Source organism: Anomaloglossus baeobatrachus, unplaced genomic scaffold, assembly GCF_048569485.1.
Source record: "Anomaloglossus baeobatrachus isolate aAnoBae1 unplaced genomic scaffold, aAnoBae1.hap1 Scaffold_622, whole genome shotgun sequence".
In the NCBI taxonomy this organism is placed as follows: domain Eukaryota; kingdom Metazoa; phylum Chordata; class Amphibia; order Anura; family Aromobatidae; genus Anomaloglossus; species Anomaloglossus baeobatrachus.
This window is the reverse complement of record NW_027444989.1, coordinates 1-24908: the sequence shown is the minus strand read 5'-3', so window position 1 is coordinate 24908 and position 24908 is coordinate 1. Positions and strand designations below refer to the sequence as shown.

At 47.2% G+C, this 24908-nt stretch overlaps 13 non-coding genes and 2 pseudogenes across 13 annotated transcripts; all 15 read left to right on the top strand.

The window, feature by feature from the left end:
* The first annotated feature begins 1857 nt into the window (after positions 1 to 1857).
* LOC142285819 (U2 spliceosomal RNA) lies at positions 1858 to 2067 on the top strand (annotated as a pseudogene).
* Positions 2068 to 3454: 1387 nt separating this feature from the next.
* On the top strand, positions 3455 to 3645 carry LOC142285841 (U2 spliceosomal RNA). The gene has a single exon (XR_012747160.1). It is a non-coding gene; the product is annotated as a U2 spliceosomal RNA (small nuclear RNA).
* A 1387-nt stretch (positions 3646 to 5032) lies between these two features.
* LOC142285840 (U2 spliceosomal RNA) lies at positions 5033 to 5223 on the top strand. The gene has a single exon (XR_012747159.1). It is a non-coding gene; the product is annotated as a U2 spliceosomal RNA (small nuclear RNA).
* A 1387-nt stretch (positions 5224 to 6610) lies between these two features.
* Positions 6611 to 6801, top strand: LOC142285839 (U2 spliceosomal RNA). Its single transcript, XR_012747158.1, has one exon. It is a non-coding gene; the product is annotated as a U2 spliceosomal RNA (small nuclear RNA).
* A 1387-nt stretch (positions 6802 to 8188) lies between these two features.
* On the top strand, positions 8189 to 8379 carry LOC142285837 (U2 spliceosomal RNA). Its single transcript, XR_012747157.1, has one exon. It is a non-coding gene; the product is annotated as a U2 spliceosomal RNA (small nuclear RNA).
* A 1387-nt stretch (positions 8380 to 9766) lies between these two features.
* On the top strand, positions 9767 to 9957 carry LOC142285834 (U2 spliceosomal RNA). The gene has a single exon (XR_012747156.1). It is a non-coding gene; the product is annotated as a U2 spliceosomal RNA (small nuclear RNA).
* A 1387-nt stretch (positions 9958 to 11344) lies between these two features.
* Positions 11345 to 11535, top strand: LOC142285823 (U2 spliceosomal RNA). The gene has a single exon (XR_012747152.1). It is a non-coding gene; the product is annotated as a U2 spliceosomal RNA (small nuclear RNA).
* Positions 11536 to 12922: 1387 nt separating this feature from the next.
* On the top strand, positions 12923 to 13113 carry LOC142285811 (U2 spliceosomal RNA). The gene has a single exon (XR_012747143.1). It is a non-coding gene; the product is annotated as a U2 spliceosomal RNA (small nuclear RNA).
* Positions 13114 to 14500: 1387 nt separating this feature from the next.
* Positions 14501 to 14691, top strand: LOC142285799 (U2 spliceosomal RNA). Its single transcript, XR_012747132.1, has one exon. It is a non-coding gene; the product is annotated as a U2 spliceosomal RNA (small nuclear RNA).
* A 1387-nt stretch (positions 14692 to 16078) lies between these two features.
* Positions 16079 to 16269, top strand: LOC142285787 (U2 spliceosomal RNA). The gene has a single exon (XR_012747121.1). It is a non-coding gene; the product is annotated as a U2 spliceosomal RNA (small nuclear RNA).
* A 1387-nt stretch (positions 16270 to 17656) lies between these two features.
* On the top strand, positions 17657 to 17847 carry LOC142285877 (U2 spliceosomal RNA). The gene has a single exon (XR_012747195.1). It is a non-coding gene; the product is annotated as a U2 spliceosomal RNA (small nuclear RNA).
* Positions 17848 to 19234: 1387 nt separating this feature from the next.
* Positions 19235 to 19425, top strand: LOC142285865 (U2 spliceosomal RNA). Its single transcript, XR_012747184.1, has one exon. It is a non-coding gene; the product is annotated as a U2 spliceosomal RNA (small nuclear RNA).
* A 1387-nt stretch (positions 19426 to 20812) lies between these two features.
* Positions 20813 to 21003, top strand: LOC142285854 (U2 spliceosomal RNA). Its single transcript, XR_012747173.1, has one exon. It is a non-coding gene; the product is annotated as a U2 spliceosomal RNA (small nuclear RNA).
* A 1387-nt stretch (positions 21004 to 22390) lies between these two features.
* LOC142285843 (U2 spliceosomal RNA) lies at positions 22391 to 22581 on the top strand. The gene has a single exon (XR_012747162.1). It is a non-coding gene; the product is annotated as a U2 spliceosomal RNA (small nuclear RNA).
* A 1387-nt stretch (positions 22582 to 23968) lies between these two features.
* LOC142285835 (U2 spliceosomal RNA) lies at positions 23969 to 24110 on the top strand (annotated as a pseudogene).
* Positions 24111 to 24908: the final 798 nt, after the last annotated feature.

Genomic DNA, 24908 nt, shown 5'->3' with positions numbered 1-24908 from the left:
AGTTCCTGGGCAAAGCTCTGCACAGGTTAGGTTTGGGTAACATGTTTTGCTTGTATGTCCAACTAATGTATTTTGATATTCACAGCTCGGTGTTGGTAAACGGCTGGAAGACTGACCCCTTCCCGGTCCTCTCAGGGGTCAGACAAGGCTGTCCTCTGTCACCTCTTCTTTTTGTTTGTGTTATAGAACTCTTTGCAGAGGCTATCCGGCGGAATGGAGAGATCAGAGGGATCACCGCACCAGGACCAGAACGCTTCGAGGTCAAGTGCTCGCTCTACATGGACGACGTGACCGTCTTCTGCGCGGACCGGCGCTCAGTCGACACCCTCGTCCAGACCTGTGAGACCTTCGGACGGGCTTCGGGAGCCAAAGTCAACTGCGGGAAGTCGGAAGCCATGCTCTTCGGGGACTGGCAGCCGGCCTCTTCCGCCCCCTTCCCCTTCAGCATCCAGCCGGATTTCATCAAGGTTCTTGGAGTCTGGTTCGGGAAGGAAGGAGCAGCCCTCAAGTCCTGGGAGGAACGCTTGACCAAGATCACCCAACGGATCGGTCTGTGGAGCCTCAGACGCCTCACCTGTGAGGGCAAAGCACTGGTCCTGCGTAACGAGGTACTGCCCGTGCTGCAGTACACGGCCCAGGCCTGGCCCCCCCTTGCCACCGTGTGCAGGGCCATTACCAGGACGGTGTTTCGTTTTGTCTGGGGATCCAAGATGGACAGAGTAAAGCGGAGCATCATGTACAAGGATCCTCGCAAGGGTGGGAAGGGCGTACCCGATATCCCCACCCTCCTGCGATCCTCCTTCGTATGTGACTGCGTTCGCCGAACTCTGCGAGTCAAGAGAGGTTCCGCGGGTGGGTCCATGTCTCGCTTCTTCCTGCTCCCCCTTTGGAGACGGTTAGGCTGGGACAAGTGGGACAGCTCCTTCCCCTACAACTGGACGGCGCCATGGTTCTACGGAGACGTGGTTCGGTTTGTGAGGGAACACCAACTGGAGGGACTCAAGCCTGATTTGTGGAAGCCAAAGACTATCCACAAACTCATCAGAGCCAAGGACGAAATGGAGAACATTCCAGGACTTCATCACGACACACTGGAGACTGTTTGGACAAACGTGTCATCGGCTGGATTGACCAACGGGCACAAGGACTTGTCATGGATGGCGATACAGGGCGGACTGCCCGTCCGGTCATTCATGCACGCCCGGAACCTGTGCAAAACCCGGTACTGCCCAAGGTGCCCCTTCGTGGAGGAAACATCGCTGCACGCCTTTTGGGACTGCCGTTTCGCACAGCGCCTGTTGGTTGCCCTGGAGGATGACCTGAGGAACTCCGTCCCCAGAGGGAGCCTATCGTACCATTCCGTACTTTATGGACTCTTCCCTGGGACTCACACCGTTGGAGCCATCCAGGAGGCTTGGCGCCTTATGAACTGCTTTAAGGACGCTATTTGGGTCGCCAGGAACCGGCTCATCTTGAAGAGGGAGAGGATGTCTATCCAGGATTGCCGCAGGCTGATCCACAGCCTGCTCAGAGACTATTCCATCATGGACAGTCCGGACGACAGCGCCGAGGAGGAGGTTTAGACCTCTTCCATGCCCCCTCCCTCCTTTTCCCGTTATGTGCGTCTTTCAATAAAGCTTCGGGCCTGTGATTTCCCCACCCTATCCCCCTTTTCCCCTACCCCCATCCCCCAATCGCCGGTTCGTCGTTATTTATTGTCTAACTTTTTCTTTCAGCTTGAGTGTTATGGATAAGCATAGGAGCGTGATGTATAGTTTAGTGCGTCGTACTCTATGGCTATGTAAGAAGGATTGTATATTTCTGTGTGTACGGGGCTGCGGCACTGTACACGGTTTGTTACCTTTTTGTGAGTAGTGCATGATAATAAAGATGCTGTTAAATCAAAAAAAAAAATCTGTTCTTATCAGTTTAATATCTGATACGTCCCCTATCTGGGGACCATATATTAAATGGATTTTTAGAACAGGGAGATGGAAAAAGAGCTTGCTCTGTCCACTCCACGCATTGACCTGGTATTGCAGTACCTCCAGGAACGGTGCACCCCTTCTTAACCCAGTTTCCAAAAGCAGAACTCAATTCACCTGATTCATATTAGCCCGATTTAATGAATTGGAAGAAAGCATACGTCTTCATATGCACCTCAATTTGGCCCATTCACTTTTCACACTTCCTCCTTTTGTTTTTTATCTTTCACACTTTTGACTTTCTTTATTCATCCAAATAGCAAACTCATCACCACTCAACCTGACCAACTCGGCTATGTCCCCGTGCTGCAGTTCTCTGTCTTATCTAGATCATTTGCAATTGAATGGAATAGATCCCTTTTGGACAAAGTGGATTCACCTGCTGCTGCAGTGACCACAGGTGTGATAACATCTAGAATTGGCATCTGGTGCGATCTCTCCGCTTCCACTCCAAAGAAAGTTACCTGTTTATTCCTATCATGCATTGGTTTTTGGGGTTTTCTTTGAGTAATGATGATCTCTTTAGTAGTCTGTTGGCGCCCTCTCCTGGAGGAATAGTTTGCTTGCTCTTGGACATTCTAAAAGAGAGGTCATGATAGACATTGAGCTTCTGAGCTCAATTGGGGACAGTCATGGGTGATGAATGTTTGCAACCTACTGCGAAGCCTCATACCGCAATATAAGGAACGTCAAATACTAAGAAAGGGCGGCCTATGAAAGAATTACTACTTTCAATAAGTACACTTAAACGGCTAATTGGGAATAGAAAAACTGTAAAAAGCCCTCTGAGAAAGCCCCCCTCTAACCTTTGATAGTAAGCTTTTCTGTAGTCTGCCTGTTGATGTATTTTCCGTTTGAACTGTGCACAACATGAAGAGACGGAACACTGGCGGCTTGTCACAATGCCCCCCGATGACATCACAATAGCGCTGCTGCCTAGAAAACAAGCTGCGCAGAAGAAGTTGTTCTTTGGGTGGGAGGGTGGGCTAGTGGAAGGAGGGGGCAATCTCTTTTTTTCCCGGGTGGTAGGGGGATGACAGGAGAAGGGAAGCGGGTGGTGAGAAAGGTACAGAGGGCAGGGTTTGGGGGCTGGGAAGGAAAGGGAAAAGATTAGGGTTTGGGGATGATGAAAGGGCTTTCTACGGGTAAGGATGGCAAAGGGTGGCAGTGACGGAAAGTCAGGCAACCTGTCCTGTCCGTCTTTTTGTATCGTGAATTGGAAAGACTGCAAGGGGGAGGGGAGTTGCTTGCGCCCTAAAGGAGGAGTTATTCAGATTCATTGCAGTGGGCGGCGGCTGCAAAACGCACCATTCTTCTTGTTTTGGCTCTGCAAAGCAGCCTTTTCAAGGGTTGGCTTGGGTGACAAAATGTCTTGTGTAGGCGTGGGTTTGTCTCCCTCTCGCTCTCTCTCCCTAAGATGTGTCCGGCATAGGCCAGGGTGCCACTCGAGGCCCAAACCAATTCTGGTTATCGCTTCTCGGCCTTTTGGCTAAGATCAAGTGTAGTATCTGTTCTTATCAGTTTAATATCTGATACGTCCCCTATCTGGGGACCATATATTAAATGGATTTTTAGAACAGGGAGATGGAAAAAGAGCTTGCTCTGTCCACTCCACGCATTGACCTGGTATTGCAGTACCTCCAGGAACGGTGCACCCCTTCTTAACCCAGTTTCCAAAAGCAGAACTCAATTCACCTGATTCATATTAGCCCGATTTAATGAATTGGAAGAAAGCATACGTCTTCATATGCACCTCAATTTGGCCCATTCACTTTTCACACTTCCTCCTTTTGTTTTTTATCTTTCACACTTTTGACTTTCTTTATTCATCCAAATAGCAAACTCATCACCACTCAACCTGACCAACTCGGCTATGTCCCCGTGCTGCAGTTCTCTGTCTTATCTAGATCATTTGCAATTGAATGGAATAGATCCCTTTTGGACAAAGTGGATTCACCTGCTGCTGCAGTGACCACAGGTGTGATAACATCTAGAATTGGCATCTGGTGCGATCTCTCCGCTTCCACTCCAAAGAAAGTTACCTGTTTATTCCTATCATGCATTGGTTTTTGGGGTTTTCTTTGAGTAATGATGATCTCTTTAGTAGTCTGTTGGCGCCCTCTCCTGGAGGAATAGTTTGCTTGCTCTTGGACATTCTAAAAGAGAGGTCATGATAGACATTGAGCTTCTGAGCTCAATTGGGGACAGTCATGGGTGATGAATGTTTGCAACCTACTGCGAAGCCTCATACCGCAATATAAGGAACGTCAAATACTAAGAAAGGGCGGCCTATGAAAGAATTACTACTTTCAATAAGTACACTTAAACGGCTAATTGGGAATAGAAAAACTGTAAAAAGCCCTCTGAGAAAGCCCCCCTCTAACCTTTGATAGTAAGCTTTTCTGTAGTCTGCCTGTTGATGTATTTTCCGTTTGAACTGTGCACAACATGAAGAGACGGAACACTGGCGGCTTGTCACAATGCCCCCCGATGACATCACAATAGCGCTGCTGCCTAGAAAACAAGCTGCGCAGAAGAAGTTGTTCTTTGGGTGGGAGGGTGGGCTAGTGGAAGGAGGGGGCAATCTCTTTTTTTCCCGGGTGGTAGGGGGATGACAGGAGAAGGGAAGCGGGTGGTGAGAAAGGTACAGAGGGCAGGGTTTGGGGGCTGGGAAGGAAAGGGAAAAGATTAGGGTTTGGGGATGATGAAAGGGCTTTCTACGGGTAAGGATGGCAAAGGGTGGCAGTGACGGAAAGTCAGGCAACCTGTCCTGTCCGTCTTTTTGTATCGTGAATTGGAAAGACTGCAAGGGGGAGGGGAGTTGCTTGCGCCCTAAAGGAGGAGTTATTCAGATTCATTGCAGTGGGCGGCGGCTGCAAAACGCACCATTCTTCTTGTTTTGGCTCTGCAAAGCAGCCTTTTCAAGGGTTGGCTTGGGTGACAAAATGTCTTGTGTAGGCGTGGGTTTGTCTCCCTCTCGCTCTCTCTCCCTAAGATGTGTCCGGCATAGGCCAGGGTGCCACTCGAGGCCCAAACCAATTCTGGTTATCGCTTCTCGGCCTTTTGGCTAAGATCAAGTGTAGTATCTGTTCTTATCAGTTTAATATCTGATACGTCCCCTATCTGGGGACCATATATTAAATGGATTTTTAGAACAGGGAGATGGAAAAAGAGCTTGCTCTGTCCACTCCACGCATTGACCTGGTATTGCAGTACCTCCAGGAACGGTGCACCCCTTCTTAACCCAGTTTCCAAAAGCAGAACTCAATTCACCTGATTCATATTAGCCCGATTTAATGAATTGGAAGAAAGCATACGTCTTCATATGCACCTCAATTTGGCCCATTCACTTTTCACACTTCCTCCTTTTGTTTTTTATCTTTCACACTTTTGACTTTCTTTATTCATCCAAATAGCAAACTCATCACCACTCAACCTGACCAACTCGGCTATGTCCCCGTGCTGCAGTTCTCTGTCTTATCTAGATCATTTGCAATTGAATGGAATAGATCCCTTTTGGACAAAGTGGATTCACCTGCTGCTGCAGTGACCACAGGTGTGATAACATCTAGAATTGGCATCTGGTGCGATCTCTCCGCTTCCACTCCAAAGAAAGTTACCTGTTTATTCCTATCATGCATTGGTTTTTGGGGTTTTCTTTGAGTAATGATGATCTCTTTAGTAGTCTGTTGGCGCCCTCTCCTGGAGGAATAGTTTGCTTGCTCTTGGACATTCTAAAAGAGAGGTCATGATAGACATTGAGCTTCTGAGCTCAATTGGGGACAGTCATGGGTGATGAATGTTTGCAACCTACTGCGAAGCCTCATACCGCAATATAAGGAACGTCAAATACTAAGAAAGGGCGGCCTATGAAAGAATTACTACTTTCAATAAGTACACTTAAACGGCTAATTGGGAATAGAAAAACTGTAAAAAGCCCTCTGAGAAAGCCCCCCTCTAACCTTTGATAGTAAGCTTTTCTGTAGTCTGCCTGTTGATGTATTTTCCGTTTGAACTGTGCACAACATGAAGAGACGGAACACTGGCGGCTTGTCACAATGCCCCCCGATGACATCACAATAGCGCTGCTGCCTAGAAAACAAGCTGCGCAGAAGAAGTTGTTCTTTGGGTGGGAGGGTGGGCTAGTGGAAGGAGGGGGCAATCTCTTTTTTTCCCGGGTGGTAGGGGGATGACAGGAGAAGGGAAGCGGGTGGTGAGAAAGGTACAGAGGGCAGGGTTTGGGGGCTGGGAAGGAAAGGGAAAAGATTAGGGTTTGGGGATGATGAAAGGGCTTTCTACGGGTAAGGATGGCAAAGGGTGGCAGTGACGGAAAGTCAGGCAACCTGTCCTGTCCGTCTTTTTGTATCGTGAATTGGAAAGACTGCAAGGGGGAGGGGAGTTGCTTGCGCCCTAAAGGAGGAGTTATTCAGATTCATTGCAGTGGGCGGCGGCTGCAAAACGCACCATTCTTCTTGTTTTGGCTCTGCAAAGCAGCCTTTTCAAGGGTTGGCTTGGGTGACAAAATGTCTTGTGTAGGCGTGGGTTTGTCTCCCTCTCGCTCTCTCTCCCTAAGATGTGTCCGGCATAGGCCAGGGTGCCACTCGAGGCCCAAACCAATTCTGGTTATCGCTTCTCGGCCTTTTGGCTAAGATCAAGTGTAGTATCTGTTCTTATCAGTTTAATATCTGATACGTCCCCTATCTGGGGACCATATATTAAATGGATTTTTAGAACAGGGAGATGGAAAAAGAGCTTGCTCTGTCCACTCCACGCATTGACCTGGTATTGCAGTACCTCCAGGAACGGTGCACCCCTTCTTAACCCAGTTTCCAAAAGCAGAACTCAATTCACCTGATTCATATTAGCCCGATTTAATGAATTGGAAGAAAGCATACGTCTTCATATGCACCTCAATTTGGCCCATTCACTTTTCACACTTCCTCCTTTTGTTTTTTATCTTTCACACTTTTGACTTTCTTTATTCATCCAAATAGCAAACTCATCACCACTCAACCTGACCAACTCGGCTATGTCCCCGTGCTGCAGTTCTCTGTCTTATCTAGATCATTTGCAATTGAATGGAATAGATCCCTTTTGGACAAAGTGGATTCACCTGCTGCTGCAGTGACCACAGGTGTGATAACATCTAGAATTGGCATCTGGTGCGATCTCTCCGCTTCCACTCCAAAGAAAGTTACCTGTTTATTCCTATCATGCATTGGTTTTTGGGGTTTTCTTTGAGTAATGATGATCTCTTTAGTAGTCTGTTGGCGCCCTCTCCTGGAGGAATAGTTTGCTTGCTCTTGGACATTCTAAAAGAGAGGTCATGATAGACATTGAGCTTCTGAGCTCAATTGGGGACAGTCATGGGTGATGAATGTTTGCAACCTACTGCGAAGCCTCATACCGCAATATAAGGAACGTCAAATACTAAGAAAGGGCGGCCTATGAAAGAATTACTACTTTCAATAAGTACACTTAAACGGCTAATTGGGAATAGAAAAACTGTAAAAAGCCCTCTGAGAAAGCCCCCCTCTAACCTTTGATAGTAAGCTTTTCTGTAGTCTGCCTGTTGATGTATTTTCCGTTTGAACTGTGCACAACATGAAGAGACGGAACACTGGCGGCTTGTCACAATGCCCCCCGATGACATCACAATAGCGCTGCTGCCTAGAAAACAAGCTGCGCAGAAGAAGTTGTTCTTTGGGTGGGAGGGTGGGCTAGTGGAAGGAGGGGGCAATCTCTTTTTTTCCCGGGTGGTAGGGGGATGACAGGAGAAGGGAAGCGGGTGGTGAGAAAGGTACAGAGGGCAGGGTTTGGGGGCTGGGAAGGAAAGGGAAAAGATTAGGGTTTGGGGATGATGAAAGGGCTTTCTACGGGTAAGGATGGCAAAGGGTGGCAGTGACGGAAAGTCAGGCAACCTGTCCTGTCCGTCTTTTTGTATCGTGAATTGGAAAGACTGCAAGGGGGAGGGGAGTTGCTTGCGCCCTAAAGGAGGAGTTATTCAGATTCATTGCAGTGGGCGGCGGCTGCAAAACGCACCATTCTTCTTGTTTTTGCTCTGCAAAGCAGCCTTTTCAAGGGTTGGCTTGGGTGACAAAATGTCTTGTGTAGGCGTGGGTTTGTCTCCCTCTCGCTCTCTCTCCCTAAGATGTGTCCGGCATAGGCCAGGGTGCCACTCGAGGCCCAAACCAATTCTGGTTATCGCTTCTCGGCCTTTTGGCTAAGATCAAGTGTAGTATCTGTTCTTATCAGTTTAATATCTGATACGTCCCCTATCTGGGGACCATATATTAAATGGATTTTTAGAACAGGGAGATGGAAAAAGAGCTTGCTCTGTCCACTCCACGCATTGACCTGGTATTGCAGTACCTCCAGGAACGGTGCACCCCTTCTTAACCCAGTTTCCAAAAGCAGAACTCAATTCACCTGATTCATATTAGCCCGATTTAATGAATTGGAAGAAAGCATACGTCTTCATATGCACCTCAATTTGGCCCATTCACTTTTCACACTTCCTCCTTTTGTTTTTTATCTTTCACACTTTTGACTTTCTTTATTCATCCAAATAGCAAACTCATCACCACTCAACCTGACCAACTCGGCTATGTCCCCGTGCTGCAGTTCTCTGTCTTATCTAGATCATTTGCAATTGAATGGAATAGATCCCTTTTGGACAAAGTGGATTCACCTGCTGCTGCAGTGACCACAGGTGTGATAACATCTAGAATTGGCATCTGGTGCGATCTCTCCGCTTCCACTCCAAAGAAAGTTACCTGTTTATTCCTATCATGCATTGGTTTTTGGGGTTTTCTTTGAGTAATGATGATCTCTTTAGTAGTCTGTTGGCGCCCTCTCCTGGAGGAATAGTTTGCTTGCTCTTGGACATTCTAAAAGAGAGGTCATGATAGACATTGAGCTTCTGAGCTCAATTGGGGACAGTCATGGGTGATGAATGTTTGCAACCTACTGCGAAGCCTCATACCGCAATATAAGGAACGTCAAATACTAAGAAAGGGCGGCCTATGAAAGAATTACTACTTTCAATAAGTACACTTAAACGGCTAATTGGGAATAGAAAAACTGTAAAAAGCCCTCTGAGAAAGCCCCCCTCTAACCTTTGATAGTAAGCTTTTCTGTAGTCTGCCTGTTGATGTATTTTCCGTTTGAACTGTGCACAACATGAAGAGACGGAACACTGGCGGCTTGTCACAATGCCCCCCGATGACATCACAATAGCGCTGCTGCCTAGAAAACAAGCTGCGCAGAAGAAGTTGTTCTTTGGGTGGGAGGGTGGGCTAGTGGAAGGAGGGGGCAATCTCTTTTTTTCCCGGGTGGTAGGGGGATGACAGGAGAAGGGAAGCGGGTGGTGAGAAAGGTACAGAGGGCAGGGTTTGGGGGCTGGGAAGGAAAGGGAAAAGATTAGGGTTTGGGGATGATGAAAGGGCTTTCTACGGGTAAGGATGGCAAAGGGTGGCAGTGACGGAAAGTCAGGCAACCTGTCCTGTCCGTCTTTTTGTATCGTGAATTGGAAAGACTGCAAGGGGGAGGGGAGTTGCTTGCGCCCTAAAGGAGGAGTTATTCAGATTCATTGCAGTGGGCGGCGGCTGCAAAACGCACCATTCTTCTTGTTTTGGCTCTGCAAAGCAGCCTTTTCAAGGGTTGGCTTGGGTGACAAAATGTCTTGTGTAGGCGTGGGTTTGTCTCCCTCTCGCTCTCTCTCCCTAAGATGTGTCCGGCATAGGCCAGGGTGCCACTCGAGGCCCAAACCAATTCTGGTTATCGCTTCTCGGCCTTTTGGCTAAGATCAAGTGTAGTATCTGTTCTTATCAGTTTAATATCTGATACGTCCCCTATCTGGGGACCATATATTAAATGGATTTTTAGAACAGGGAGATGGAAAAAGAGCTTGCTCTGTCCACTCCACGCATTGACCTGGTATTGCAGTACCTCCAGGAACGGTGCACCCCTTCTTAACCCAGTTTCCAAAAGCAGAACTCAATTCACCTGATTCATATTAGCCCGATTTAATGAATTGGAAGAAAGCATACGTCTTCATATGCACCTCAATTTGGCCCATTCACTTTTCACACTTCCTCCTTTTGTTTTTTATCTTTCACACTTTTGACTTTCTTTATTCATCCAAATAGCAAACTCATCACCACTCAACCTGACCAACTCGGCTATGTCCCCGTGCTGCAGTTCTCTGTCTTATCTAGATCATTTGCAATTGAATGGAATAGATCCCTTTTGGACAAAGTGGATTCACCTGCTGCTGCAGTGACCACAGGTGTGATAACATCTAGAATTGGCATCTGGTGCGATCTCTCCGCTTCCACTCCAAAGAAAGTTACCTGTTTATTCCTATCATGCATTGGTTTTTGGGGTTTTCTTTGAGTAATGATGATCTCTTTAGTAGTCTGTTGGCGCCCTCTCCTGGAGGAATAGTTTGCTTGCTCTTGGACATTCTAAAAGAGAGGTCATGATAGACATTGAGCTTCTGAGCTCAATTGGGGACAGTCATGGGTGATGAATGTTTGCAACCTACTGCGAAGCCTCATACCGCAATATAAGGAACGTCAAATACTAAGAAAGGGCGGCCTATGAAAGAATTACTACTTTCAATAAGTACACTTAAACGGCTAATTGGGAATAGAAAAACTGTAAAAAGCCCTCTGAGAAAGCCCCCCTCTAACCTTTGATAGTAAGCTTTTCTGTAGTCTGCCTGTTGATGTATTTTCCGTTTGAACTGTGCACAACATGAAGAGACGGAACACTGGCGGCTTGTCACAATGCCCCCCGATGACATCACAATAGCGCTGCTGCCTAGAAAACAAGCTGCGCAGAAGAAGTTGTTCTTTGGGTGGGAGGGTGGGCTAGTGGAAGGAGGGGGCAATCTCTTTTTTTCCCGGGTGGTAGGGGGATGACAGGAGAAGGGAAGCGGGTGGTGAGAAAGGTACAGAGGGCAGGGTTTGGGGGCTGGGAAGGAAAGGGAAAAGATTAGGGTTTGGGGATGATGAAAGGGCTTTCTACGGGTAAGGATGGCAAAGGGTGGCAGTGACGGAAAGTCAGGCAACCTGTCCTGTCCGTCTTTTTGTATCGTGAATTGGAAAGACTGCAAGGGGGAGGGGAGTTGCTTGCGCCCTAAAGGAGGAGTTATTCAGATTCATTGCAGTGGGCGGCGGCTGCAAAACGCACCATTCTTCTTGTTTTGGCTCTGCAAAGCAGCCTTTTCAAGGGTTGGCTTGGGTGACAAAATGTCTTGTGTAGGCGTGGGTTTGTCTCCCTCTCGCTCTCTCTCCCTAAGATGTGTCCGGCATAGGCCAGGGTGCCACTCGAGGCCCAAACCAATTCTGGTTATCGCTTCTCGGCCTTTTGGCTAAGATCAAGTGTAGTATCTGTTCTTATCAGTTTAATATCTGATACGTCCCCTATCTGGGGACCATATATTAAATGGATTTTTAGAACAGGGAGATGGAAAAAGAGCTTGCTCTGTCCACTCCACGCATTGACCTGGTATTGCAGTACCTCCAGGAACGGTGCACCCCTTCTTAACCCAGTTTCCAAAAGCAGAACTCAATTCACCTGATTCATATTAGCCCGATTTAATGAATTGGAAGAAAGCATACGTCTTCATATGCACCTCAATTTGGCCCATTCACTTTTCACACTTCCTCCTTTTGTTTTTTATCTTTCACACTTTTGACTTTCTTTATTCATCCAAATAGCAAACTCATCACCACTCAACCTGACCAACTCGGCTATGTCCCCGTGCTGCAGTTCTCTGTCTTATCTAGATCATTTGCAATTGAATGGAATAGATCCCTTTTGGACAAAGTGGATTCACCTGCTGCTGCAGTGACCACAGGTGTGATAACATCTAGAATTGGCATCTGGTGCGATCTCTCCGCTTCCACTCCAAAGAAAGTTACCTGTTTATTCCTATCATGCATTGGTTTTTGGGGTTTTCTTTGAGTAATGATGATCTCTTTAGTAGTCTGTTGGCGCCCTCTCCTGGAGGAATAGTTTGCTTGCTCTTGGACATTCTAAAAGAGAGGTCATGATAGACATTGAGCTTCTGAGCTCAATTGGGGACAGTCATGGGTGATGAATGTTTGCAACCTACTGCGAAGCCTCATACCGCAATATAAGGAACGTCAAATACTAAGAAAGGGCGGCCTATGAAAGAATTACTACTTTCAATAAGTACACTTAAACGGCTAATTGGGAATAGAAAAACTGTAAAAAGCCCTCTGAGAAAGCCCCCCTCTAACCTTTGATAGTAAGCTTTTCTGTAGTCTGCCTGTTGATGTATTTTCCGTTTGAACTGTGCACAACATGAAGAGACGGAACACTGGCGGCTTGTCACAATGCCCCCCGATGACATCACAATAGCGCTGCTGCCTAGAAAACAAGCTGCGCAGAAGAAGTTGTTCTTTGGGTGGGAGGGTGGGCTAGTGGAAGGAGGGGGCAATCTCTTTTTTTCCCGGGTGGTAGGGGGATGACAGGAGAAGGGAAGCGGGTGGTGAGAAAGGTACAGAGGGCAGGGTTTGGGGGCTGGGAAGGAAAGGGAAAAGATTAGGGTTTGGGGATGATGAAAGGGCTTTCTACGGGTAAGGATGGCAAAGGGTGGCAGTGACGGAAAGTCAGGCAACCTGTCCTGTCCGTCTTTTTGTATCGTGAATTGGAAAGACTGCAAGGGGGAGGGGAGTTGCTTGCGCCCTAAAGGAGGAGTTATTCAGATTCATTGCAGTGGGCGGCGGCTGCAAAACGCACCATTCTTCTTGTTTTGGCTCTGCAAAGCAGCCTTTTCAAGGGTTGGCTTGGGTGACAAAATGTCTTGTGTAGGCGTGGGTTTGTCTCCCTCTCGCTCTCTCTCCCTAAGATGTGTCCGGCATAGGCCAGGGTGCCACTCGAGGCCCAAACCAATTCTGGTTATCGCTTCTCGGCCTTTTGGCTAAGATCAAGTGTAGTATCTGTTCTTATCAGTTTAATATCTGATACGTCCCCTATCTGGGGACCATATATTAAATGGATTTTTAGAACAGGGAGATGGAAAAAGAGCTTGCTCTGTCCACTCCACGCATTGACCTGGTATTGCAGTACCTCCAGGAACGGTGCACCCCTTCTTAACCCAGTTTCCAAAAGCAGAACTCAATTCACCTGATTCATATTAGCCCGATTTAATGAATTGGAAGAAAGCATACGTCTTCATATGCACCTCAATTTGGCCCATTCACTTTTCACACTTCCTCCTTTTGTTTTTTATCTTTCACACTTTTGACTTTCTTTATTCATCCAAATAGCAAACTCATCACCACTCAACCTGACCAACTCGGCTATGTCCCCGTGCTGCAGTTCTCTGTCTTATCTAGATCATTTGCAATTGAATGGAATAGATCCCTTTTGGACAAAGTGGATTCACCTGCTGCTGCAGTGACCACAGGTGTGATAACATCTAGAATTGGCATCTGGTGCGATCTCTCCGCTTCCACTCCAAAGAAAGTTACCTGTTTATTCCTATCATGCATTGGTTTTTGGGGTTTTCTTTGAGTAATGATGATCTCTTTAGTAGTCTGTTGGCGCCCTCTCCTGGAGGAATAGTTTGCTTGCTCTTGGACATTCTAAAAGAGAGGTCATGATAGACATTGAGCTTCTGAGCTCAATTGGGGACAGTCATGGGTGATGAATGTTTGCAACCTACTGCGAAGCCTCATACCGCAATATAAGGAACGTCAAATACTAAGAAAGGGCGGCCTATGAAAGAATTACTACTTTCAATAAGTACACTTAAACGGCTAATTGGGAATAGAAAAACTGTAAAAAGCCCTCTGAGAAAGCCCCCCTCTAACCTTTGATAGTAAGCTTTTCTGTAGTCTGCCTGTTGATGTATTTTCCGTTTGAACTGTGCACAACATGAAGAGACGGAACACTGGCGGCTTGTCACAATGCCCCCTGATGACATCACAATAGCGCTGCTGCCTAGAAAACAAGCTGCGCAGAAGAAGTTGTTCTTTGGGTGGGAGGGTGGGCTAGTGGAAGGAGGGGGCAATCTCTTTTTTTCCCGGGTGGTAGGGGGATGACAGGAGAAGGGAAGCGGGTGGTGAGAAAGGTACAGAGGGCAGGGTTTGGGGGCTGGGAAGGAAAGGGAAAAGATTAGGGTTTGGGGATGATGAAAGGGCTTTCTACGGGTAAGGATGGCAAAGGGTGGCAGTGACGGAAAGTCAGGCAACCTGTCCTGTCCGTCTTTTTGTATCGTGAATTGGAAAGACTGCAAGGGGGAGGGGAGTTGCTTGCGCCCTAAAGGAGGAGTTATTCAGATTCATTGCAGTGGGCGGCGGCTGCAAAACGCACCATTCTTCTTGTTTTTGCTCTGCAAAGCAGCCTTTTCAAGGGTTGGCTTGGGTGACAAAATGTCTTGTGTAGGCGTGGGTTTGTCTCCCTCTCGCTCTCTCTCCCTAAGATGTGTCCGGCATAGGCCAGGGTGCCACTCGAGGCCCAAACCAATTCTGGTTATCGCTTCTCGGCCTTTTGGCTAAGATCAAGTGTAGTATCTGTTCTTATCAGTTTAATATCTGATACGTCCCCTATCTGGGGACCATATATTAAATGGATTTTTAGAACAGGGAGATGGAAAAAGAGCTTGCTCTGTCCACTCCACGCATTGACCTGGTATTGCAGTACCTCCAGGAACGGTGCACCCCTTCTTAACCCAGTTTCCAAAAGCAGAACTCAATTCACCTGATTCATATTAGCCCGATTTAATGAATTGGAAGAAAGCATACGTCTTCATATGCACCTCAATTTGGCCCATTCACTTTTCACACTTCCTCCTTTTGTTTTTTATCTTTCACACTTTTGACTTTCTTTATTCATCCAAATAGCAAACTCATCACCACTCAACCTGACCAACTCGGCTATGTCCCCGTGCTGCAGTTCTCTGTCTTATCTAGATCATTTGCAATTGAATGGAATAGATCCCTTTTGGACAAAGTGGATTCACCTGCTGCTGCAGTGACCACAGGTGTGATAACATCTAGAATTGGCATCTGGTGCGATCTCTCCGCTTCCACTCCAAAGAAAGTTACCTGTTTATTCCTATCATGCATTGGTTTTTGGGGTTTTCTTTGAGTAATGATGATCTCTTTAGTAGTCTGTTGGCGCCCTCTCCTGGAGGAATAGTTTGCTTGCTCTTGGACATTCTAAAAGAGAGGTCATGATAGACATTGAGCTTCTGAGCTCAATTGGGGACAGTCATGGGTGATGAATGTTTGCAACCTACTGCGAAGCCTCATACCGCAATATAAGGAACGTCAAATACTAAGAAAGGGCGGCCTATGAAAGAATTACTACTTTCAATAAGTACACTTAAACGGCTAATTGGGAATAGAAAAACTGTAAAAAGCCCTCTGAGAAAGCCCCCCTCTAACCTTTGATAGTAAGCTTTTCTGTAGTCTGCCTGTTGATGTATTTTCCGTTTGAACTGTGCACAACATGAAGAGACGGAACACTGGCGGCTTGTCACAATGCCCCCCGATGACATCACAATAGCGCTGCTGCCTAGAAAACAAGCTGCGCAGAAGAAGTTGTTCTTTGGGTGGGAGGGTGGGCTAGTGGAAGGAGGGGGCAATCTCTTTTTTTCCCGGGTGGTAGGGGGATGACAGGAGAAGGGAAGCGGGTGGTGAGAAAGGTACAGAGGGCAGGGTTTGGGGGCTGGGAAGGAAAGGGAAAAGATTAGGGTTTGGGGATGATGAAAGGGCTTTCTACGGGTAAGGATGGCAAAGGGTGGCAGTGACGGAAAGTCAGGCAACCTGTCCTGTCCGTCTTTTTGTATCGTGAATTGGAAAGACTGCAAGGGGGAGGGGAGTTGCTTGCGCCCTAAAGGAGGAGTTATTCAGATTCATTGCAGTGGGCGGCGGCTGCAAAACGCACCATTCTTCTTGTTTTGGCTCTGCAAAGCAGCCTTTTCAAGGGTTGGCTTGGGTGACAAAATGTCTTGTGTAGGCGTGGGTTTGTCTCCCTCTCGCTCTCTCTCCCTAAGATGTGTCCGGCATAGGCCAGGGTGCCACTCGAGGCCCAAACCAATTCTGGTTATCGCTTCTCGGCCTTTTGGCTAAGATCAAGTGTAGTATCTGTTCTTATCAGTTTAATATCTGATACGTCCCCTATCTGGGGACCATATATTAAATGGATTTTTAGAACAGGGAGATGGAAAAAGAGCTTGCTCTGTCCACTCCACGCATTGACCTGGTATTGCAGTACCTCCAGGAACGGTGCACCCCTTCTTAACCCAGTTTCCAAAAGCAGAACTCAATTCACCTGATTCATATTAGCCCGATTTAATGAATTGGAAGAAAGCATACGTCTTCATATGCACCTCAATTTGGCCCATTCACTTTTCACACTTCCTCCTTTTGTTTTTTATCTTTCACACTTTTGACTTTCTTTATTCATCCAAATAGCAAACTCATCACCACTCAACCTGACCAACTCGGCTATGTCCCCGTGCTGCAGTTCTCTGTCTTATCTAGATCATTTGCAATTGAATGGAATAGATCCCTTTTGGACAAAGTGGATTCACCTGCTGCTGCAGTGACCACAGGTGTGATAACATCTAGAATTGGCATCTGGTGCGATCTCTCCGCTTCCACTCCAAAGAAAGTTACCTGTTTATTCCTATCATGCATTGGTTTTTGGGGTTTTCTTTGAGTAATGATGATCTCTTTAGTAGTCTGTTGGCGCCCTCTCCTGGAGGAATAGTTTGCTTGCTCTTGGACATTCTAAAAGAGAGGTCATGATAGACATTGAGCTTCTGAGCTCAATTGGGGACAGTCATGGGTGATGAATGTTTGCAACCTACTGCGAAGCCTCATACCGCAATATAAGGAACGTCAAATACTAAGAAAGGGCGGCCTATGAAAGAATTACTACTTTCAATAAGTACACTTAAACGGCTAATTGGGAATAGAAAAACTGTAAAAAGCCCTCTGAGAAAGCCCCCCTCTAACCTTTGATAGTAAGCTTTTCTGTAGTCTGCCTGTTGATGTATTTTCCGTTTGAACTGTGCACAACATGAAGAGACGGAACACTGGCGGCTTGTCACAATGCCCCCCGATGACATCACAATAGCGCTGCTGCCTAGAAAACAAGCTGCGCAGAAGAAGTTGTTCTTTGGGTGGGAGGGTGGGCTAGTGGAAGGAGGGGGCAATCTCTTTTTTTCCCGGGTGGTAGGGGGATGACAGGAGAAGGGAAGCGGGTGGTGAGAAAGGTACAGAGGGCAGGGTTTGGGGGCTGGGAAGGAAAGGGAAAAGATTAGGGTTTGGGGATGATGAAAGGGCTTTCTACGGGTAAGGATGGCAAAGGGTGGCAGTGACGGAAAGTCAGGCAACCTGTCCTGTCCGTCTTTTTGTATCGTGAATTGGAAAGACTGCAAGGGGGAGGGGAGTTGCTTGCGCCCTAAAGGAGGAGTTATTCAGATTCATTGCAGTGGGCGGCGGCTGCAAAACGCACCATTCTTCTTGTTTTGGCTCTGCAAAGCAGCCTTTTCAAGGGTTGGCTTGGGTGACAAAATGTCTTGTGTAGGCGTGGGTTTGTCTCCCTCTCGCTCTCTCTCCCTAAGATGTGTCCGGCATAGGCCAGGGTGCCACTCGAGGCCCAAACCAATTCTGGTTATCGCTTCTCGGCCTTTTGGCTAAGATCAAGTGTAGTATCTGTTCTTATCAGTTTAATATCTGATACGTCCCCTATCTGGGGACCATATATTAAATGGATTTTTAGAACAGGGAGATGGAAAAAGAGCTTGCTCTGTCCACTCCACGCATTGACCTGGTATTGCAGTACCTCCAGGAACGGTGCACCCCTTCTTAACCCAGTTTCCAAAAGCAGAACTCAATTCACCTGATTCATATTAGCCCGATTTAATGAATTGGAAGAAAGCATACGTCTTCATATGCACCTCAATTTGGCCCATTCACTTTTCACACTTCCTCCTTTTGTTTTTTATCTTTCACACTTTTGACTTTCTTTATTCATCCAAATAGCAAACTCATCACCACTCAACCTGACCAACTCGGCTATGTCCCCGTGCTGCAGTTCTCTGTCTTATCTAGATCATTTGCAATTGAATGGAATAGATCCCTTTTGGACAAAGTGGATTCACCTGCTGCTGCAGTGACCACAGGTGTGATAACATCTAGAATTGGCATCTGGTGCGATCTCTCCGCTTCCACTCCAAAGAAAGTTACCTGTTTATTCCTATCATGCATTGGTTTTTGGGGTTTTCTTTGAGTAATGATGATCTCTTTAGTAGTCTGTTGGCGCCCTCTCCTGGAGGAATAGTTTGCTTGCTCTTGGACATTCTAAAAGAGAGGTCATGATAGACATTGAGCTTCTGAGCTCAATTGGGGACAGTCATGGGTGATGAATGTTTGCAACCTACTGCGAAGCCTCATACCGCAATATAAGGAACGTCAAATACTAAGAAAGGGCGGCCTATGAAAGAATTACTACTTTCAATAAGTACACTTAAACGGCTAATTGGGAATAGAAAAACTGTAAAAAGCCCTCTGAGAAAGCCCCCCTCTAACCTTTGATAGTAAGCTTTTCTGTAGTCTGCCTGTTGATGTATTTTCCGTTTGAACTGTGCACAACATGAAGAGACGGAACACTGGCGGCTTGTCACAATGCCCCCCGATGACATCACAATAGCGCTGCTGCCTAGAAAACAAGCTGCGCAGAAGAAGTTGTTCTTTGGGTGGGAGGGTGGGCTAGTGGAAGGAGGGGGCAATCTCTTTTTTTCCCGGGTGGTAGGGGGATGACAGGAGAAGGGAAGCGGGTGGTGAGAAAGGTACAGAGGGCAGGGTTTGGGGGCTGGGAAGGAAAGGGAAAAGATTAGGGTTTGGGGATGATGAAAGGGCTTTCTACGGGTAAGGATGGCAAAGGGTGGCAGTGACGGAAAGTCAGGCAACCTGTCCTGTCCGTCTTTTTGTATCGTGAATTGGAAAGACTGCAAGGGGGAGGGGAGTTGCTTGCGCCCTAAAGGAGGAGTTATTCAGATTCATTGCAGTGGGCGGCGGCTGCAAAACGCACCATTCTTCTTGTTTTGGCTCTGCAAAGCAGCCTTTTCAAGGGTTGGCTTGGGTGACAAAATGTCTTGTGTAGGCGTGGGTTTGTCTCCCTCTCGCTCTCTCTCCCTAAGATGTGTCCGGCATAGGCCAGGGTGCCACTCGAGGCCCAAACCAATTCTGGTTATCGCTTCTCGGCCTTTTGGCTAAGATCAAGTGTAGTATCTGTTCTTATCAGTTTAATATCTGATACGTCCCCTATCTGGGGACCATATATTAAATGGATTTTTAGAACAGGGAGATGGAAAAAGAGCTTGCTCTGTCCACTCCACGCATTGACCTGGTATTGCAGTACCTCCAGGAACGGTGCACCCCTTCTTAACCCAGTTTCCAAAAGCAGAACTCAATTCACCTGATTCATATTAGCCCGATTTAATGAATTGGAAGAAAGCATACGTCTTCATATGCACCTCAATTTGGCCCATTCACTTTTCACACTTCCTCCTTTTGTTTTTTATCTTTCACACTTTTGACTTTCTTTATTCATCCAAATAGCAAACTCATCACCACTCAACCTGACCAACTCGGCTATGTCCCCGTGCTGCAGTTCTCTGTCTTATCTAGATCATTTGCAATTGAATGGAATAGATCCCTTTTGGACAAAGTGGATTCACCTGCTGCTGCAGTGACCACAGGTGTGATAACATCTAGAATTGGCATCTGGTGCGATCTCTCCGCTTCCACTCCAAAGAAAGTTACCTGTTTATTCCTATCATGCATTGGTTTTTGGGGTTTTCTTTGAGTAATGATGATCTCTTTAGTAGTCTGTTGGCGCCCTCTCCTGGAGGAATAGTTTGCTTGCTCTTGGACATTCTAAAAGAGAGGTCATGATAGACATTGAGCTTCTGAGCTCAATTGGGGACAGTCATGGGTGATGAATGTTTGCAACCTACTGCGAAGCCTCATACCGCAATATAAGGAACGTCAAATACTAAGAAAGGGCGGCCTATGAAAGAATTACTACTTTCAATAAGTACACTTAAACGGCTAATTGGGAATAGAAAAACTGTAAAAAGCCCTCTGAGAAAGCCCCCCTCTAACCTTTGATAGTAAGCTTTTCTGTAGTCTGCCTGTTGATGTATTTTCCGTTTGAACTGTGCACAACATGAAGAGACGGAACACTGGCGGCTTGTCACAATGCCCCCCGATGACATCACAATAGCGCTGCTGCCTAGAAAACAAGCTGCGCAGAAGAAGTTGTTCTTTGGGTGGGAGGGTGGGCTAGTGGAAGGAGGGGGCAATCTCTTTTTTTCCCGGGTGGTAGGGGGATGACAGGAGAAGGGAAGCGGGTGGTGAGAAAGGTACAGAGGGCAGGGTTTGGGGGCTGGGAAGGAAAGGGAAAAGATTAGGGTTTGGGGATGATGAAAGGGCTTTCTACGGGTAAGGATGGCAAAGGGTGGCAGTGACGGAAAGTCAGGCAACCTGTCCTGTCCGTCTTTTTGTATCGTGAATTGGAAAGACTGCAAGGGGGAGGGGAGTTGCTTGCGCCCTAAAGGAGGAGTTATTCAGATTCATTGCAGTGGGCGGCGGCTGCAAAACGCACCATTCTTCTTGTTTTGGCTCTGCAAAGCAGCCTTTTCAAGGGTTGGCTTGGGTGACAAAATGTCTTGTGTAGGCGTGGGTTTGTCTCCCTCTCGCTCTCTCTCCCTAAGATGTGTCCGGCATAGGCCAGGGTGCCACTCGAGGCCCAAACCAATTCTGGTTATCGCTTCTCGGCCTTTTGGCTAAGATCAAGTGTAGTATCTGTTCTTATCAGTTTAATATCTGATACGTCCCCTATCTGGGGACCATATATTAAATGGATTTTTAGAACAGGGAGATGGAAAAAGAGCTTGCTCTGTCCACTCCACGCATTGACCTGGTATTGCAGTACCTCCAGGAACGGTGCACCCCTTCTTAACCCAGTTTCCAAAAGCAGAACTCAATTCACCTGATTCATATTAGCCCGATTTAATGAATTGGAAGAAAGCATACGTCTTCATATGCACCTCAATTTGGCCCATTCACTTTTCACACTTCCTCCTTTTGTTTTTTATCTTTCACACTTTTGACTTTCTTTATTCATCCAAATAGCAAACTCATCACCACTCAACCTGACCAACTCGGCTATGTCCCCGTGCTGCAGTTCTCTGTCTTATCTAGATCATTTGCAATTGAATGGAATAGATCCCTTTTGGACAAAGTGGATTCACCTGCTGCTGCAGTGACCACAGGTGTGATAACATCTAGAATTGGCATCTGGTGCGATCTCTCCGCTTCCACTCCAAAGAAAGTTACCTGTTTATTCCTATCATGCATTGGTTTTTGGGGTTTTCTTTGAGTAATGATGATCTCTTTAGTAGTCTGTTGGCGCCCTCTCCTGGAGGAATAGTTTGCTTGCTCTTGGACATTCTAAAAGAGAGGTCATGATAGACATTGAGCTTCTGAGCTCAATTGGGGACAGTCATGGGTGATGAATGTTTGCAACCTACTGCGAAGCCTCATACCGCAATATAAGGAACGTCAAATACTAAGAAAGGGCGGCCTATGAAAGAATTACTACTTTCAATAAGTACACTTAAACGGCTAATTGGGAATAGAAAAACTGTAAAAAGCCCTCTGAGAAAGCCCCCCTCTAACCTTTGATAGTAAGCTTTTCTGTAGTCTGCCTGTTGATGTATTTTCCGTTTGAACTGTGCACAACATGAAGAGACGGAACACTGGCGGCTTGTCACAATGCCCCCCGATGACATCACAATAGCGCTGCTGCCTAGAAAACAAGCTGCGCAGAAGAAGTTGTTCTTTGGGTGGGAGGGTGGGCTAGTGGAAGGAGGGGGCAATCTCTTTTTTTCCCGGGTGGTAGGGGGATGACAGGAGAAGGGAAGCGGGTGGTGAGAAAGGTACAGAGGGCAGGGTTTGGGGGCTGGGAAGGAAAGGGAAAAGATTAGGGTTTGGGGATGATGAAAGGGCTTTCTACGGGTAAGGATGGCAAAGGGTGGCAGTGACGGAAAGTCAGGCAACCTGTCCTGTCCGTCTTTTTGTATCGTGAATTGGAAAGACTGCAAGGGGGAGGGGAGTTGCTTGCGCCCTAAAGGAGGAGTTATTCAGATTCATTGCAGTGGGCGGCGGCTGCAAAACGCACCATTCTTCTTGTTTTGGCTCTGCAAAGCAGCCTTTTCAAGGGTTGGCTTGGGTGACAAAATGTCTTGTGTAGGCGTGGGTTTGTCTCCCTCTCGCTCTCTCTCCCTAAGATGTGTCCGGCATAGGCCAGGGTGCCACTCGAGGCCCAAACCAATTCTGGTTATCGCTTCTCGGCCTTTTGGCTAAGATCAAGTGTAGTATCTGTTCTTATCAGTTTAATATCTGATACGTCCCCTATCTGGGGACCATATATTAAATGGATTTTTAGAACAGGGAGATGGAAAAAGAGCTTGCTCTGTCCACTCCACGCATTGACCTGGTATTGCAGTACCTCCAGGAACGGTGCACCCCTTCTTAACCCAGTTTCCAAAAGCAGAACTCAATTCACCTGATTCATATTAGCCCGATTTAATGAATTGGAAGAAAGCATACGTCTTCATATGCACCTCAATTTGGCCCATTCACTTTTCACACTTCCTCCTTTTGTTTTTTATCTTTCACACTTTTGACTTTCTTTATTCATCCAAATAGCAAACTCATCACCACTCAACCTGACCAACTCGGCTATGTCCCCGTGCTGCAGTTCTCTGTCTTATCTAGATCATTTGCAATTGAATGGAATAGATCCCTTTTGGACAAAGTGGATTCACCTGCTGCTGCAGTGACCACAGGTGTGATAACATCTAGAATTGGCATCTGGTGCGATCTCTCCGCTTCCACTCCAAAGAAAGTTACCTGTTTATTCCTATCATGCATTGGTTTTTGGGGTTTTCTTTGAGTAATGATGATCTCTTTAGTAGTCTGTTGGCGCCCTCTCCTGGAGGAATAGTTTGCTTGCTCTTGGACATTCTAAAAGAGAGGTCATGATAGACATTGAGCTTCTGAGCTCAATTGGGGACAGTCATGGGTGATGAATGTTTGCAACCTACTGCGAAGCCTCATACCGCAATATAAGGAACGTCAAATACTAAGAAAGGGCGGCCTATGAAAGAATTACTACTTTCAATAAGTACACTTAAACGGCTAATTGGGAATAGAAAAACTGTAAAAAGCCCTCTGAGAAAGCCCCCCTCTAACCTTTGATAGTAAGCTTTTCTGTAGTCTGCCTGTTGATGTATTTTCCGTTTGAACTGTGCACAACATGAAGAGACGGAACACTGGCGGCTTGTCACAATGCCCCCCGATGACATCACAATAGCGCTGCTGCCTAGAAAACAAGCTGCGCAGAAGAAGTTGTTCTTTGGGTGGGAGGGTGGGCTAGTGGAAGGAGGGGGCAATCTCTTTTTTTCCCGGGTGGTAGGGGGATGACAGGAGAAGGGAAGCGGGTGGTGAGAAAGGTACAGAGGGCAGGGTTTGGGGGCTGGGAAGGAAAGGGAAAAGATTAGGGTTTGGGGATGATGAAAGGGCTTTCTACGGGTAAGGATGGCAAAGGGTGGCAGTGACGGAAAGTCAGGCAACCTGTCCTGTCCGTCTTTTTGTATCGTGAATTGGAAAGACTGCAAGGGGGAGGGGAGTTGCTTGCGCCCTAAAGGAGGAGTTATTCAGATTCATTGCAGTGGGCGGCGGCTGCAAAACGCACCATTCTTCTTGTTTTGGCTCTGCAAAGCAGCCTTTTCAAGGGTTGGCTTGGGTGACAAAATGTCTTGTGTAGGCGTGGGTTTGTCTCCCTCTCGCTCTCTCTCCCTAAGATGTGTCCGGCATAGGCCAGGGTGCCACTCGAGGCCCAAACCAATTCTGGTTATCGCTTCTCGGCCTTTTGGCTAAGATCAAGTGTAGTATCGTTCGAAAAGGTGGTTTAAGGCTCCTGCCACCTTAGTACAATGATGCAATGCACACTGGAAGGTTGCGCTTGTTAGTACTTTGGGAGGATAGTATATCCATCTAGAGGAAACCATGGCCCTACCAGGATCGAGGCTATTAGACTGAGTAAGTGTGGGGGCTATGGTGCAATGTGCCCCAGGATTGACGACCCTGGAGTGAGTCTGAGCTTGCTGGCTTGGGACCCCGGCGAGCCTTGGGCTCTGTAGCACACCGTACCTTGCCCTTTCATACTTTCTGAGCATATTGCTCTATCCCGGCCTTCTGGCTAGGAAGGGAAATTTTTATAATCATGGTCGGAGGTCCGTTCAGCTTTGGGCTGAGAAACCAACACCCGGTTGGAGGTCCGGGTCAGCTTTGGCTGAGAAACCAACACCCGGTTGGAGGTCCGGGTCAGCTTCGGCTGAGAAACCAACACCCGGTTGGAGGTCCGGGTCAGCTTCGGCTGAGAAACCAACACCCGGTTGGAGGTCCGGGTCAGCTTCGGCTGAGAAACCAACACCCGGTTGGAGGTCCGGTTAGCCTTGGGCTGAGAAACCAACACCGGTTGACGGTCCGGGCAGTTTCGGCTGCGAAACCAACAACTAGTAGCTCTCTACTCCACTTGGGTAAGATGCCTGGGTGGACGCTGGGAGCAACGACAAGGCTCAACCAGGCTTCGGCTTGGGGGAGCACCGAAGATCCCTGACCCTTGCTGTGGCCTTCTGGCTCGGAGGGACGGGGTTGATTTTTGGGGACCCTCTCCTCACGGAGGGGTCCACACGAATCCTAGCCTTTGCACTGTTTTTGGTGTGACTTCGGTCATGCATTTTTTGCGGTGCTTTGGAAAGCTTCATTAAATCAAAAAATCTGTTCTTATCAG